Source organism: Anomalospiza imberbis, chromosome 11, assembly GCF_031753505.1.
Source record: "Anomalospiza imberbis isolate Cuckoo-Finch-1a 21T00152 chromosome 11, ASM3175350v1, whole genome shotgun sequence".
Lineage (NCBI taxonomy): Eukaryota > Metazoa > Chordata > Aves > Passeriformes > Viduidae > Anomalospiza > Anomalospiza imberbis.
The window spans coordinates 6,642,961-6,656,624 of NC_089691.1; the positions used below are offsets into that span (position 1 = coordinate 6,642,961).

A 13,664-nucleotide genomic window follows, 5' to 3' on the forward strand; every position below is an offset into this window, starting at 1 on the left:
AATGCAGCCATAATTTAATTCCTGCAGAAATAATTGACTGATTTTACTCTACCAGCAGGAGAGATGCTGATAAAAGTACTCAGTGGGCTGGACCCAGGTGAGGACAGCTCTGTGTGGGATAGGGAGGGTCTTCACCCCTGCTCCCACTTGGGATCACCCAGCTCACACCTGGGAAAGAGCTTTCTGCATGATTCTCCCAGAAAAGCCAGGCTCCTGAAAGCAGGTGTGACAACAGAGCATATGGAGAGTGGTGGAACACTTCAGCCAACCAACAGTAGAGACTGAAGAGTTTTCTCAAAAATCAAATCACCCCTGGTCTAACACATGGACTTGCAAAGACATTTCAGACCTGGGATTGACCTGTCTGGCTTGAGGATAAACCTGCACTGCACAGAGTGAAGAGCTGAGTTAGTGCTGGAACTGGAAAGAGCCAAGGGTTGCATGAACACTATTCAGCTTTACTGGGGGAAAGGTGGTTATGGATTTTATCCTTCTAAGAAAGCAGCAAATATCACCATCCTGAAGTGAAACTCAAACCTTGCATGGATGGCCTCTCCATCACACTATGAAGTTTTTCTCCCTCTTATTCGCTTCAGCTTCCTTGATTTGGGTTTTTTTCCTAGCCACTGGCAAATCTGTAATCTCATGGCAAGAGCTCTTCCCTGGCAAAGGAGTGACAAAGGTTTGAAGTCCATGGAGCCCCTAAGAGACAAAGAACCAAGATCTCTCAGTGCCATGTGGGCCACTGAGCACCACTGCTCCCTCTCAGCTTTGATCTTTCTTCATGCTGATCCAAATGGTGCCTCTGTGCGTGTCCCACCAAGGTCAGGCACCTCAGAGGCCAAAGATCCCTGAGTTTATTAATCCCAAAGGGAGAGACCAATATGTACCAGGGCACTGGGCAATTATTTTGAATTTCATGGAGTTCTCTCAGGAAGTGAGAGGTCAACACATAATTACAACCCCCTTGCCCTACTGCTGTCCTTTTGTAAGCAGTGGTGTCTCAGGAACACAGGAAAGTGTCTGGTTTCTATATGCATTGACATTCTGAACATGCCATGCAGAAAGCCAGGGGATCAGTAAAAACTGTATTTTAGAATAAGTTATATGGTTTGCTTTTCCCAGCTTCCAAAAAGGAAACAGCAGTTTACAGAGGAAGCACTCTCTTGTGTTCATATTAACTTTCTGAAGCTGTACTAAGCAATGTTCTTGCATTAGAGCTCAAAGAATACTCAATGTCATCTTTTAAACATCCATGGAATTTGGGCAGATTTCATGGGAGGTTCAGGTTCGCTTTAGGAAAGAAGCACAAGTACAGATTTACACATTGCAGAGTGCAAAACCACATCCAGCTATGGCACAAGAAGTGCTCAAAGAATCCAGCTTACTAATTAAACAGTAGTTCTGCAGGAAGGAACAAAAGGTATTTTCCTTCTCCCTGCTCCTAAGAAGCCCTTGATGCCAATTCTGCCCTTATGCAACATCCCCTTCCTCAGAGCAGCCATCCAGGCCCAGTTCCTAGCTGGAACGAGCTCGGCCAGGGCAAAGGGAAGAGCTGCTGTTTCCAGTGGTCAGGAGCCAGGTGAGTACTTCTCAGCTCCTTCACTGATGGAGCTCCTGTTTCTCCCTGAGCATGCACATCCCTCCACCAACACTCTCCTGCACACTGCTTACAGAAATATTTTACAATGCAAATATAACTCTGAATTTCGATCTACAATAGCCTTTAACTGTTCTTTGAGCAATGTCCTTAGAAACTGTCCTTAAACTTCTTGGAAATCCCCAGATCACAAACTGGTAACTGCTCTGAGTCAGGAAATGTGGTGTCTGTCTCTAGAAACCACAGGCTGGAGACCTGGGGACTGAAATGGATTAGAAATGATTCCCTTCCTCCTCACGCAGCCCTTCCATTTACCCATTGATTTAACAGTGAAGAGTTGCTTTGTTGCTTGCACAGAACTTTTAAACTGACTACTATATTCATCTCTTGGTGTGCTCTGAACAGAAGATTAAGTGTAAATAATACCTATAAATTTACTATCAAATAAGGGATTTTCTTACTTAAAACACTCTGTATAAACAGAATACACACAAGCAATATGGGTTCTTGCTGCATTTTTCTGATGTCTGTTCTTATGAAGCTCTTCCAGTGGCTTTCACTGCACTTTAGAAGCTGGATTTGGTTCTACCACTGTCTGAAGTCAGGGGACTCTGGACTTCCAATTCCCACAGTTTTTATCTCAACTGCAATTCCTGTTTTAAGTCATTCCACTGTATTCCCTGGAATGACTCAGAGTTGAGATCCATCAGCTCTAGCTGCAAAGCTGTAGAGTCAGCTCTACATTCATACACCAATTTCCATCCTTTTTTGCTTTGCAGTAGGATAGATAGAATATATGGTACATAATACTTGTTGGGTTTTTTTCTTGCCATATGGACTTCAGTTAATAACACAGAATTTGAACCATAAAATGTCTTTAAAATTCCCCCCTCCCCCCAATGTACAGGAATGGAACTGTCTGCCCAAATGTAGAAGAAAAAAATTATAAATTTCAATCACACTTGAAGTTCTTTTCTCTTTTTATGCTACTTAACTAGAGGAGAGCTTATACTATTTTCCAGGAACTATTTTGGAGAAATTAAGTTTCATCCAGAACCTCGATTTTAAATTTGTGAAATTGCAATGAAATCAACACGAATAAAGGAAATTCTGAATGCCTCAAAACATTACTTTCCCTGACACAAGTCAAAAGCACTTTTAAGATTGATGAGAAATCTACACCAGAAGGGACCTCTTTAACCATAATCTCAATTTCCAGTGGGGAAGAAAGGATGAACAGACACAACAAGCTGCTTTCAGGCCTTACAGAATTGTTAGTTTTTGTGAAAAATGCAGATTATATGGCTCTACGCAGATATTTACTATATGTATTATGCTAGGTTGGAAAGTTATGCTGTAGTAACATTTTAATAATATAGTAAATGTAGTTTTGTAATTGAAATTAAGCTTTAGTAGTTAAAATAGAAAATATGTGTGTGTGGTATTCTTTTTGCTCAAGAGAAGAAGAAGATAATCAAGAAATTCTTCACACAGAGATAACAATTACAAAAACCCCTAAATCTTCCAGAGGAAAGGAATTTATGGCTTTCTTTATCAATAAAAAACCGAACTTCTCCAAACTCGATTTAGACTTCAAGGCGCCTGGGATTAACAGGAATTCCTCAACAAGTACCGGACGAACTTCTTGTTTTAAATAAATATGTGCATATTCATGAAGTGATTTGTGTATGCAACAGGTTACCCCTCTTAAGGAGGGAATTTTTTTTTCATCGGGGTCCTTCTCCTGGCTCACTTTTGTCCCCGGGATGGAGGGAAAGGGAGTGCAGGCACAGAAAGAAAGATGAGAAACAGCAAACAACAGCACAGGGACGCTTGGACCACAAAACAGAAGGGCGGGAGCAGATTTCTTATCCTCGGCTGCTCACCAACCTTCCCCCAAGAAAAATCACTTAATTCTGATTTCATTTGCCTCATTGGTGCACGACTTGCATGCTACAAACAACTTACTGTTCCTCAAAGTACTCTGAAGCTACTAGAGGCTTATTCATAAAGATGAGAGCGAGTTCCACTGAAGGAGGAGAGAAAAGAGAAATGTAGAAGAATAATTAGAATAATATGGGAAGGATTTGCAGATGATTTGTGGTGCAGCGATAAGAGAAAAGCTGAATCAAATGCATTCAGAAAAATGTATCAGCAGATCCTTCCAGCCCAAGCTGTCTACAAGACTGACCACAGAGAGGTTTCTAGGTGGCCTGCTGGTGACCTTTGAGCCTTTGTCATTCACGATAAAGGGTTATTTTCCTAATCCTAGTTCATTTTCAAGCACAGCAGATTAACAAAAAGGGATCACTATCAAGCTGAATAATCTCCTAGCTCTAAATAATCACTGAAAGAGGAGCAGAAAAGGAACCATAATAATTTCCTTTTAATACTATGGATGAGGAATATGCAAAAAGCTAACACAGAAAGGTGCTAGCATGCTGTATTTTCATAACAATTGGGGTTTTTTATCCTAAAATGAACCCAGTCAAATTAAAGAAGTAATCTTATTTATTTCACCCTACAGTGTTACCCACATACAGAATTATTCAAGATAAGGGGGAAATTATTGGTTGTCTATCTAGCAAGTTAAATCAGATTAAAATACTGTATGAATTTTAAACAGAACTGTTCCTACACACACTTATTTCAGGGAAATTTAATTTACTTAGAGAGAATTAAACTAAAAGAACCAGACTTGCTGAGTTCTCAGTAGCGGGGTGCCCAAATTCAGCTATGCTGTGTTTTATGGCTACTTTTCAAATTTTCTTAGGCCCTGGAAGTCACCTTCCTTTGCTGAACGTCAAACACAGGACACTCACGTGCTCCTACAGCTCTTAACTCAGCTCCTGCCAGCTCTCATACACTTCCAGCAAGAATTCAGCTCTCTAATTTTTTATGTGTACATATGTGTGCACACAGACATACATACACACAGTTTCCTGAATTTAACTGAGAGAACTACAACACAATCTAAAATCCTAAATTCTTAGAGAAATAGAAACCATAGAACAGAATGGGAAACTTGGCAATTTTACCTTGCATCAGAGGAAGATAGGAACTAAGAGACGTTAAGAGGAGCAATATTGCTGGCGTTACACAGAGAAACACCTGAAATGTGTGAAAAACAAAATATACTGGCCAATATCCAAGTCAATGCACCTGTTGGCAACAGGCATCGTGTCTCTTAGTCTAACACCAGGAGCATGTTTGCTAAAATCTCATCAGGTAGCCCTCATTACTCCCTGGCTTTTTTTAAAATCTTGTTTTTAAAAAATAATGCAAGTTCTAGAGAATTTAGAGGAATTATTTTTCTATTGCTCACAGCATAACTCTCATTAATCAGCACAAGTTTTCCTTCCTGTGAGCAGGAACACAATCTACCAGAGTGGAACACAACTCTTCCTCTGATTCATTGGTTAGACAAGGTGGGGAGAGCGGAACTGGCAACCCCTCCTGTTCCTAGGTGATGCTGGAAGATCTCTGCTCAGGGTTCCTAAGCACACAAATAAATCTTCCCCTGACACAGCAGGGAAAGAGAGAACCAGGCATGGAGGAGCCTCCCAACTTCACCTGTCAACAAGACAAACTCAGCAAACCTTGTTTGCTCCCTCAGATCTATGGGATATTATTTACAAGATTTGTGTGCTGTTACTGCCTGTCCTGGGATGTTTTATACTCATCTGGTTACTGAACACTGCCTGTTCTGTAACACGGAACTCCAGCCCAGCAGCCAGCCAGGGGAGAAAAGCCATTCTAATCAGAGAAAACAACAGAGGCATGACAGACTCATGGATTTTAAGCTGTGGCACAAGAACTAACTTTAAAATATTACTTCCATTAGTAATTTTACCCCCAAATCAAATGGAACCAAAACAAAATGAAAAACACAATAAATAAAATCTCAAAAAAAGAGTAATTTTGAGTTTGAATACAACTCTAACAATACCAAAGCATGCGTGTGAATCAAGAGAAGTGACAGTCATAGGAGCTTCTTGAAGGTAGCAGGGAGTTGTTCTCACCATCACTGACACGTACCTGGTGCTTCCCCACAGAGCTCTACTGTGGTACTTTAGCCAAGCAACCATCTCAACTCGCTTTAGGATTAATTCAAGTCTCCCCTCTTTTTTTTTTTTTTGGGTTTTTTTTCTTTCCTTCTATTATCTGAAGATGGTACCTTGTCCTGCTTCTGTGATCTCTTTCTTTTAAGACTGATTTATGGTAGCAATTTTCTCCCATCTGCTTATCCATGCAACATGGGGGCCCTGCAGCAGAGCATAAACTCATTCTAAAAATAAGGTGGCCTCACAAAAACCTGAAGCCATAACAGAACAACCCTGGTGAGCCATGTGCACATCACAGACAGCACAACAGGGACCCTGTGGCACACAGCAGCCCTAAACTATTCTAGGCACAGTTTTATCTTTAGCAAGCAGATAAAAGATGACTCTTGGTTTTTCAGCCTCTAAAGAATCAGAAGAAATTCACCATGGATTAGAGTAGGGACCATGTGTGAAAAAAGACAGACAAGAGATTTCTCTATGGGAGTCATTTTTCTCATGAACTTGTTCTGATATTTCTGTGGGTTCCTGGTTACTCAAATTAATGACTAATGATTAATGACCATGTATGAAAAGAGACAGACAAGAGATTTCTCAATGGGAGTATTTTTTCTCATGAACTAGTTCTGATATTTCTGTGGGTTCCTGGTTACTCAAATTAATGACTAATGATTAATGACCATGTATGAAAAGAGACAGACAAGAGATTTCTCTATGGGAGTCATTTTTCTCATGAACTTGTTCTGATATTTCTGTGGGTTCCTGGTTACTCAAATTAATGACTAATGATTAATGATCATGTATGAAAGGAGACAGACAAGAGATTTCTCTATGGGAGTAATTTTTCTCATGAACTAGTTCTGATATTTCTGTGAGTTTCTGGTTACTCAAATTAATGATTCGTGACAGCTTTAAACATTTGCAGTATTAACTTACTGGATCAGAACCAAGGATTTATGGCTTCCTTTGGGGAAATCAGAAAAACCCATCATGCACCAGCATCTGTGTGGAGGCCTTACAGGTTTTATACTTTGTTTTGGTTTGGGGGCATGCCCTATGTGTAAATCACAAATAATTATCCAGACAAACTTTAAAATAACTTATCAAACATGCAGGTACTGATAATAAAGTGAACAGAAAAGTGCTACTCTACAAGCTACTAATACCTCTTACTTCTCAAGGGGAACTGGACTGCAAACTCCATGTACAGGTGTGCCTGTGGGTAAAGGGAGAGGATATTCAGAATGGAAGTGCATTCCCTACCACAGCTGTCACCCTCCCACAAGGGAGATGTAAATGCCAGTTTAGAGAGCTCCTGACACAGCTCCTGGATCATGGATGCCACAACTCCAGATGCCAAGGTTGGATGTGGAATTCAGACATATTTTACACCAGGAATGAGTTTGGAGGGTCTTGTGAAAGTATAAGGTAGGGCTGAAGAAGACAGAACGAAGCTGTTTGCAACAGCTCTGCCTTACAGCCAAGCAAAGGACATCTCACTGATGCTGCTGAGTCTGCTTCTTGTACAAGCACTAAGTTCACATGGTTTAACTTCCTTTTTAAATTTATTTTTAATCCAGGAAAAAATGTTCCTGGACTTTGGCATTATAGGGAACTGAGGAAACCCTTCTCAAGGCTCTGATCTGTTAGCAGAGCATGCACAGCCTGATTATTTTTAAGAACTCCAGGAATAAACATAATTTAAAAATTCCCTAACCTCAGAAAGTTCATCAGCATAGTGTTAAGTTCATTATTAGACATGGCAGAGGTTAAGAAAGCATCTGCCATGAAAGGAATGAAAAGCCTGGAAGAATTTTGTTTGGTTTTAATGCACTGTGTTTGGTTACCAGTTAATGGAGAGTACAAAATTCAACTATGTGCAGAAAAGCTGCAGTACAGAGTCTGAGAACAGATAACCTTGGAAAACTTGTGCTGGCCAGCCTATTTTAACAGTGAGAAATGGTGATTTTACCTTTTGTCATCTCCATGCAGAACTCTCAGTGAACTTCTCAGGGAAGGCAAACTGCTGCAAATATCAGTTGTGTTCCCACTGTATCTCTTCCCTCTTTCTTTTCCTTAAACCTGGATCTAAACATAGAAGCACAGTCATTAGGTTGGAAAATACCTTTAAGATCATCATGTCCAACTGTAAACCTAACTCTGCCAAGGCCACACTAAACCATGTCTGACAGTTCTGTCCTGCTCCCTCTGACACCGATTCCTGAGATGCTGTGACCCTCAGGGCAAAGGAAGTCATTCCTGAACAAGGCTCTGGACACTGCATCCTGATCAAATCCACAGGGACAGAGGAAAGGATTAAGACAGTCTACCTAGCTAAGCTTGCATACAGAATAATGTAGGCAATTTTCAGTCCAGATCAGTCTCTACTGGTATTTCCTGTAATTTAAAATAATAATTGAAAAAAATACTCCTTAAAAAAAAATGGAAAGAAAAATAAAAGGCTGATAATTGCAATAACTTTGGTAGTTTGCTTCCTTTGCTAAACCAGAAAACTTCTGTAACTTTCCTTCCTATCTAGAACACAGCCTTTGATTGCTCATGCAGAAAGGTGGCTTGTGATTATTGGAACACTCTGATATCTGTTAAGTCAAGTATTTTTACAAATAAAATTCTATGCACGGCAGGGACACCTAGAGAACCACCCTGGGCCTCTGCCATCGTCTTTGTGAGCACAGAAAATCACAGTATTAGATTGTAATTATTAGATACTGACATTCACTTGGCTCAAGATACATTTTTTTGTTATTTAGTGTCAGTTTAAATTTTAGGATGAAGGCAGGACTTGGATCAGATGAAAGGGAGAAATGATCTGAATCAGAACATCACTCTGGGCAGGCACCACAGATAACCAGCTCGGGTCTGTGATCACCTGTGATGATCCCATCTGCAAATGTAGGGCCATGGTCTCTGGATCCCTCAAGTTTCCCTCCTTCCTGCTTCTTTTTATTAATTTTAAGTTACTCCTCCAAATTTTTCTTTTCAATCATCTGAGAAAGCCAACCCTTCTGAGTGTGCTCGTCCCTTTTCAGCCCTCTGGCCTCCGGGAACAACAAAATACTTCAGTGCTGCCCTGAGAAGGGAAAAAGTGCAGGCAGGACCCAAAGCCCTGTAATCCAGCAACAGGCTCTGTGCAGAGAAAACATGGAGCCAGGGAGTGCTGCCCTCCATCTCCAAGCAGGAAGCGACACCAGTTGCTTCTCTTTGCAAAAGCAGTGAAGGAATTTCCATTGCTGATGGGCTCTGGGCTGCCAGCCACATCCTGCTCTCTGGAGAAGGAGGTGACACTGCTCTGTTGCTCAGAGAAGCAGGGGACCTGACCTTCCCCTGCCCGCTCGAGAGTGAACCTCAACTGCTCCCGCTCTGCAGCTTATAAACTGTGCTCCTGCCTCCTGCGCTGACCTAAATACTGCAAAATGTGTGGTTTACAAACACAGCAAGGGAAAACTGGCTTTGCCCTTGCCTTACATTTCCCCTTCTCTTCCCAGTTTAGTATCTCTAACGTATTTCACTTACACAAACTATGGAAACTTGTTCTTCACATAACATATTTTAGTAATTTGCTGGAATTCATAGGCTTGTGAGGAGACTCCATCTTCACTGTTTCGGTGGCCAGCATTGAATCAATTTACATTAAATAAACAATTAACAATAAAAAATTAAAATGCTCATGTTTTCATAAAAGTTTGTAAGGCTATTTTTTCAAAAAATAAAAATTCAGTCTGTTAAGGAAAACCTTTCTTGTTAGAGCTTGTAATGCATAAAATAGAGACTCACCTCTTCTGACATCCTTTTTTTGTTCCATCAGACTATTCCCTCTGCACACCTGCTCTATCTCCATTTGTCTGATTAATTATCCTCACTTCTTCTCTACAGGCTTTGACAAGTTCCTCTTCCTTCTCCAGCTTCATCCCCGTTTTTCATCTTGTATGGCTTAAATCTCCACCCTAAATATACTGGCTCTTCTCAAAATGAAACAACACAGAAACTACCAACAAACAGTTTGAAATAAACAATAAATAGCAGAACATCTTCACTATAAACCAATTTTTTGAGAATTCATAAATTAAGCGTTTTTCAGAGTAGGAGCTGGCTGAGGGCTTTAGGTTTCCATGTGATCAGTACTCCCATGGAGAAAAAGTCAGAACCAAAGAGGTCTTTAGGACAGCATTTCACAAATAATTTCCCTTAGATGATAAGGATTCTGAATTGATAAAAATTTCTAATACAAATGCTGAGCAGCATTTTCTGTATTTGAAAGTATCACATAGGTGCATCTCAGATTATTTTTTGCAACATCAGAATTGCCTGGTGGTATCTGCTATAAATTAATTCTTCTCAGGATTCCACAATTATTATTCCTCTCTTGTCCTGCTTTCAGTTTGTTGAACCTTGCAAAAAAAAAAATTGTGCTGTTAAACTAAAAGATACCTGTGCTTCATCACTCATTCAGCTTTTAATATGGAAAATTTTAGATTTTTATTTGTAAATAATGGAGAAGCAAATATATCACCTTCACAAGGATGGGTCTGAGTGTTCTTTGGGAAGCTGTAGTGGAGAGGACCGAGATGGTTGGGTGTTCCAAGTGCATCTGTGATACCTTGTTCTGTGTTCGGTTTCCTTCTCTGCCCAAAATCCACGTAACCTTTCCAAGCCTTTCAGCTCCACATTCTCCAAGGACAGTGAGTTCTTGAGTATCTTTGAAATGAGAGCAGTCTCACTATTCTCCTTTCACCATTTTGTGAGACTGGTACAGGTTTGAGCATCACCATGGGGTGGGACTTCAGAAGCAGAGCGGGGTGAGTGGCACCACAGAGGCAGAGCCACAACGGCTCAGCTGTGTTGTGTTCTGCTCTCTTGTGTTGCTCCCCTGTGACAGGAGCTCTGTGGGACATCACACACACTGTCCCTGCTCTTGGGCAGAGGGGAACAGGGTATGAGAAAAGGCCAAGTTGCACAGAAACATTTACAAGCAATTGCAGAGTCTCACATTCCACCAGCCTGTTCCTCCACACAGACCTAAACCACTCTGCACATTTTAGATGCTCATTTCATTCTTTTGCCCCGGAGTTCTGGCTGTGATTCATTCTTTACATTTAACAAAGAGAATCAGATCACATATGTAAGGTGAGTTGTGGGTGTCCTGACAGAAGGATTTGGCCTTATACGTCCCACCTCCAGATATTTCTATTCTCTTTTTCTTTTTTTCCCCTCCAAGCATGTTGTTACTGTCCATGAGTCATTTCATTAATCTGGAGAGAAGGCCAGAAAACAAGTGAATAAACACCCTGCTTCACAACCTTCTGCTGCACTGTTTACTGCTCTGCTAATGAATGAACAGCTGAAAAACAGAATCATCCTAACTGGGGACATTCAAAGGGACACTAGCTCCTCTTTGTCAATGGCTGGTGCCTGGCTCAGCCAGTGACTGCACTGCAGGATCAGAGGATGATCTCTGCGTGCTCCTTATAACTCTCACACAGTGAGTGCAATGACTGTAAATCATAGAGCAGTCACACAACAGTCTGGGTTGGGAGGGACCTTAATCCCAGAAACAGTGGAAAGGAACATACATGCAAGTCAAAAAGAAGAGCACAGGAATCTTTTACTTTTCCTATTACAAAAAACAAACAAACAAACAAACAAACAAAAACCAAAACAGTGTGAGAAACAGAAACATCTGTGATGCCAGACACAGAGGCCTGCCTGCAGCAGCACAAGGTCAGATCTCATGTGAACCAGGCTGGAACTCAGCCCATGCTCTGAGCCCTGTGGTAGGCTCTGTGCACACGGCCAGGGCTCTCCCTTTATCATGGATATGGCTGGCAGCCACCTGAAATGTCCTGCTCCCCCTCCAGAGCTGTCAGAGCCATCCTATCTCCAGTGACATGAATAAAGACAGAAGATCAGGGACTAAATGAGAAACAAATCAGTGCAGTCTCAGTTTTGCCCTCCCAATTACAGCAATTCAAGGTCTATCTGCCACCATGGAAGCCAGGGTTTGACTGTCCCTTGCAGTCCTGCAGCTGCAGGTCCAGATGCACTGGTGCTCAGTGCAGCTCACACTCCCTCCCAGCTCATTTGGGATTCACAGAATCAGTGAGCCTCCCTCAAAAGCACAGCCAGAGCTAAACCTTAGGACCATAATTTCTAACACTGTAAGGTGTTTAGTAAGTCCCTTTCAACTTTCAAGGATAGGAATGTTACCTTCATAAAAGAAATATTTGATGCCCAGAGGTGGCACTCGAAATAACATGCAGATTACTATGAATTATTTTCAAAATAAGGCATGAAGCTAAGCTTAGGCACTTTACATATTCTTTCCCCTTTGTTGCTACATGTGCTTGAGATTTTGGAATTTAGTTTAACGTTTATATTTTTGCACTTTGATGCACAGTTGAACATACCCTGCTCTGATCCACTTTCAAAGAGAATCCATTAATTTTTATATCAAGGAGGGTGATGTTCAACCCCTCAGCTAAACACACAGTCCAACAGGACATGAAATTCAACATTTGATGACTTATTTTCCTGGTCCCATTGCGTATCAGCACAGCAGCCTGTACATGACTCCTCATGTGAGTGGTGTATTTCCATTTTTGTGACAATTGGTCGCATGCGAGTTTTTTGACCCAATTGTACACAAACAGAGGAATCTGCCTAAAATATATCCCTGGTCTGTGGTATTGCCATTGAGTTGTGTCCCCTGGACTTCTCAAGACTTACAAAGATGGACAGAGAGCCTCCAAACCTATCTGAGACAGGATGCTGGCATCCTTGTGGCTGGCAGCATTTGAAATCGAGTCACTATTTCATCACGCTCCTTGATGGCTTGTGACACACAAACCAACACAAAGCTGGCATTCAGCACATCAACCAGCCTTTCCCTAATGTAAGACTATTTTGACAGAGCATAATTTTCTTATAATCCAATTGTTGTAGAAAAAACCAGAAGAAACCCCAAATATGACAAAGAAGTGGTCATGATCTGCCAGGCAGCTTCCCACAACACTGAAGTTTCCTGCAGAGCCGAGGTGCAGATACTGAGCAACATTTACAGACCCACAACACCCCATCCAGCCAGGCCTCACCTGCATGTGCAGAACAACACAGGCAATTCCAGCCAGGGCTCTTCCCTCTGCTGCTCTCCTCCTCTTCCTTGGGCAAAGCAATGCCCCGTGGCAGAGGGGAAAGAGAAAACTGAGAAATGGAACCACACAACATTCACTGTCAGGGAGAACCTTACCTGTGTGACGCTGTGGGAAAGGGCAAAAGGGAACTTGACAACAACATTTTTGGAGGCTTTGTGCCAGAGTACCTGCTTCTATGTACATAAATATATATTTGTGCTTCTGAATTGAAAGCATTCGGGTCACAAAACTTGAAATACTTCTGTTTGTACATTACTTTTGGATGTAGAACTTAGAAGATCAAAGCAACACGAAAATCACTCTTGACATGGACATTATCATCATCCAAACAGAAAATTAGCACGGCTTTTTTTTAATCATTTAGGCAGGATAGTATTTCTGATTAATAGAAATTTAAATTAAATTTCTCCTTTCATGTACACAGCAGTTAATTCTAATCAAGCAAGCTCAAGGTCTTCCGTTGCCTGGATAGTACTAATTAGATTCTTCCACCATATGACTTCATATGCGTCCATACTTGGCATACAAATATCAACTTTCTTTTTAACAAATATGAAGTTTCCTTTCAAATTCTCACTGGAAATAATTTTCTGGTGGTGGGAACAATATCTGCTCCAAAGGAAAATACAAAATTTCAGGAAAATCCTACCAAAAAAACCATCAAGCTTAAAAGAAAATGCTTTGAAATTAATTTACGTAGTACAGAACATGACCACCATGAATTTTTTGCACAAAAACCAAAGTAACACTTCATGTGGGACTGTGTTTATGGAAATAAGGTTTGATGTGTGTGAGTGGCTGCAGATACCATAAAACAACCAATATTAATAAAGT

The 13,664-nt window shown here is 41.0% G+C and overlaps 1 long non-coding RNA gene across 1 annotated transcript in view; it reads right to left on the bottom strand.

Moving 5' to 3' along the window:
* Positions 1–13,664, bottom strand: part of LOC137480531 (uncharacterized) — a 39,315-nt gene extending 25,651 nt beyond the window's left edge. The window contains exons 1-2 of the long non-coding RNA XR_011002950.1: positions 9,457–13,664; positions 7,634–7,749 (exon numbers count right to left, since the gene is read on the bottom strand). This is a non-coding gene — a long non-coding RNA (uncharacterized lncRNA). The remainder of the gene's footprint in view (positions 1–7,633; positions 7,750–9,456) is intronic.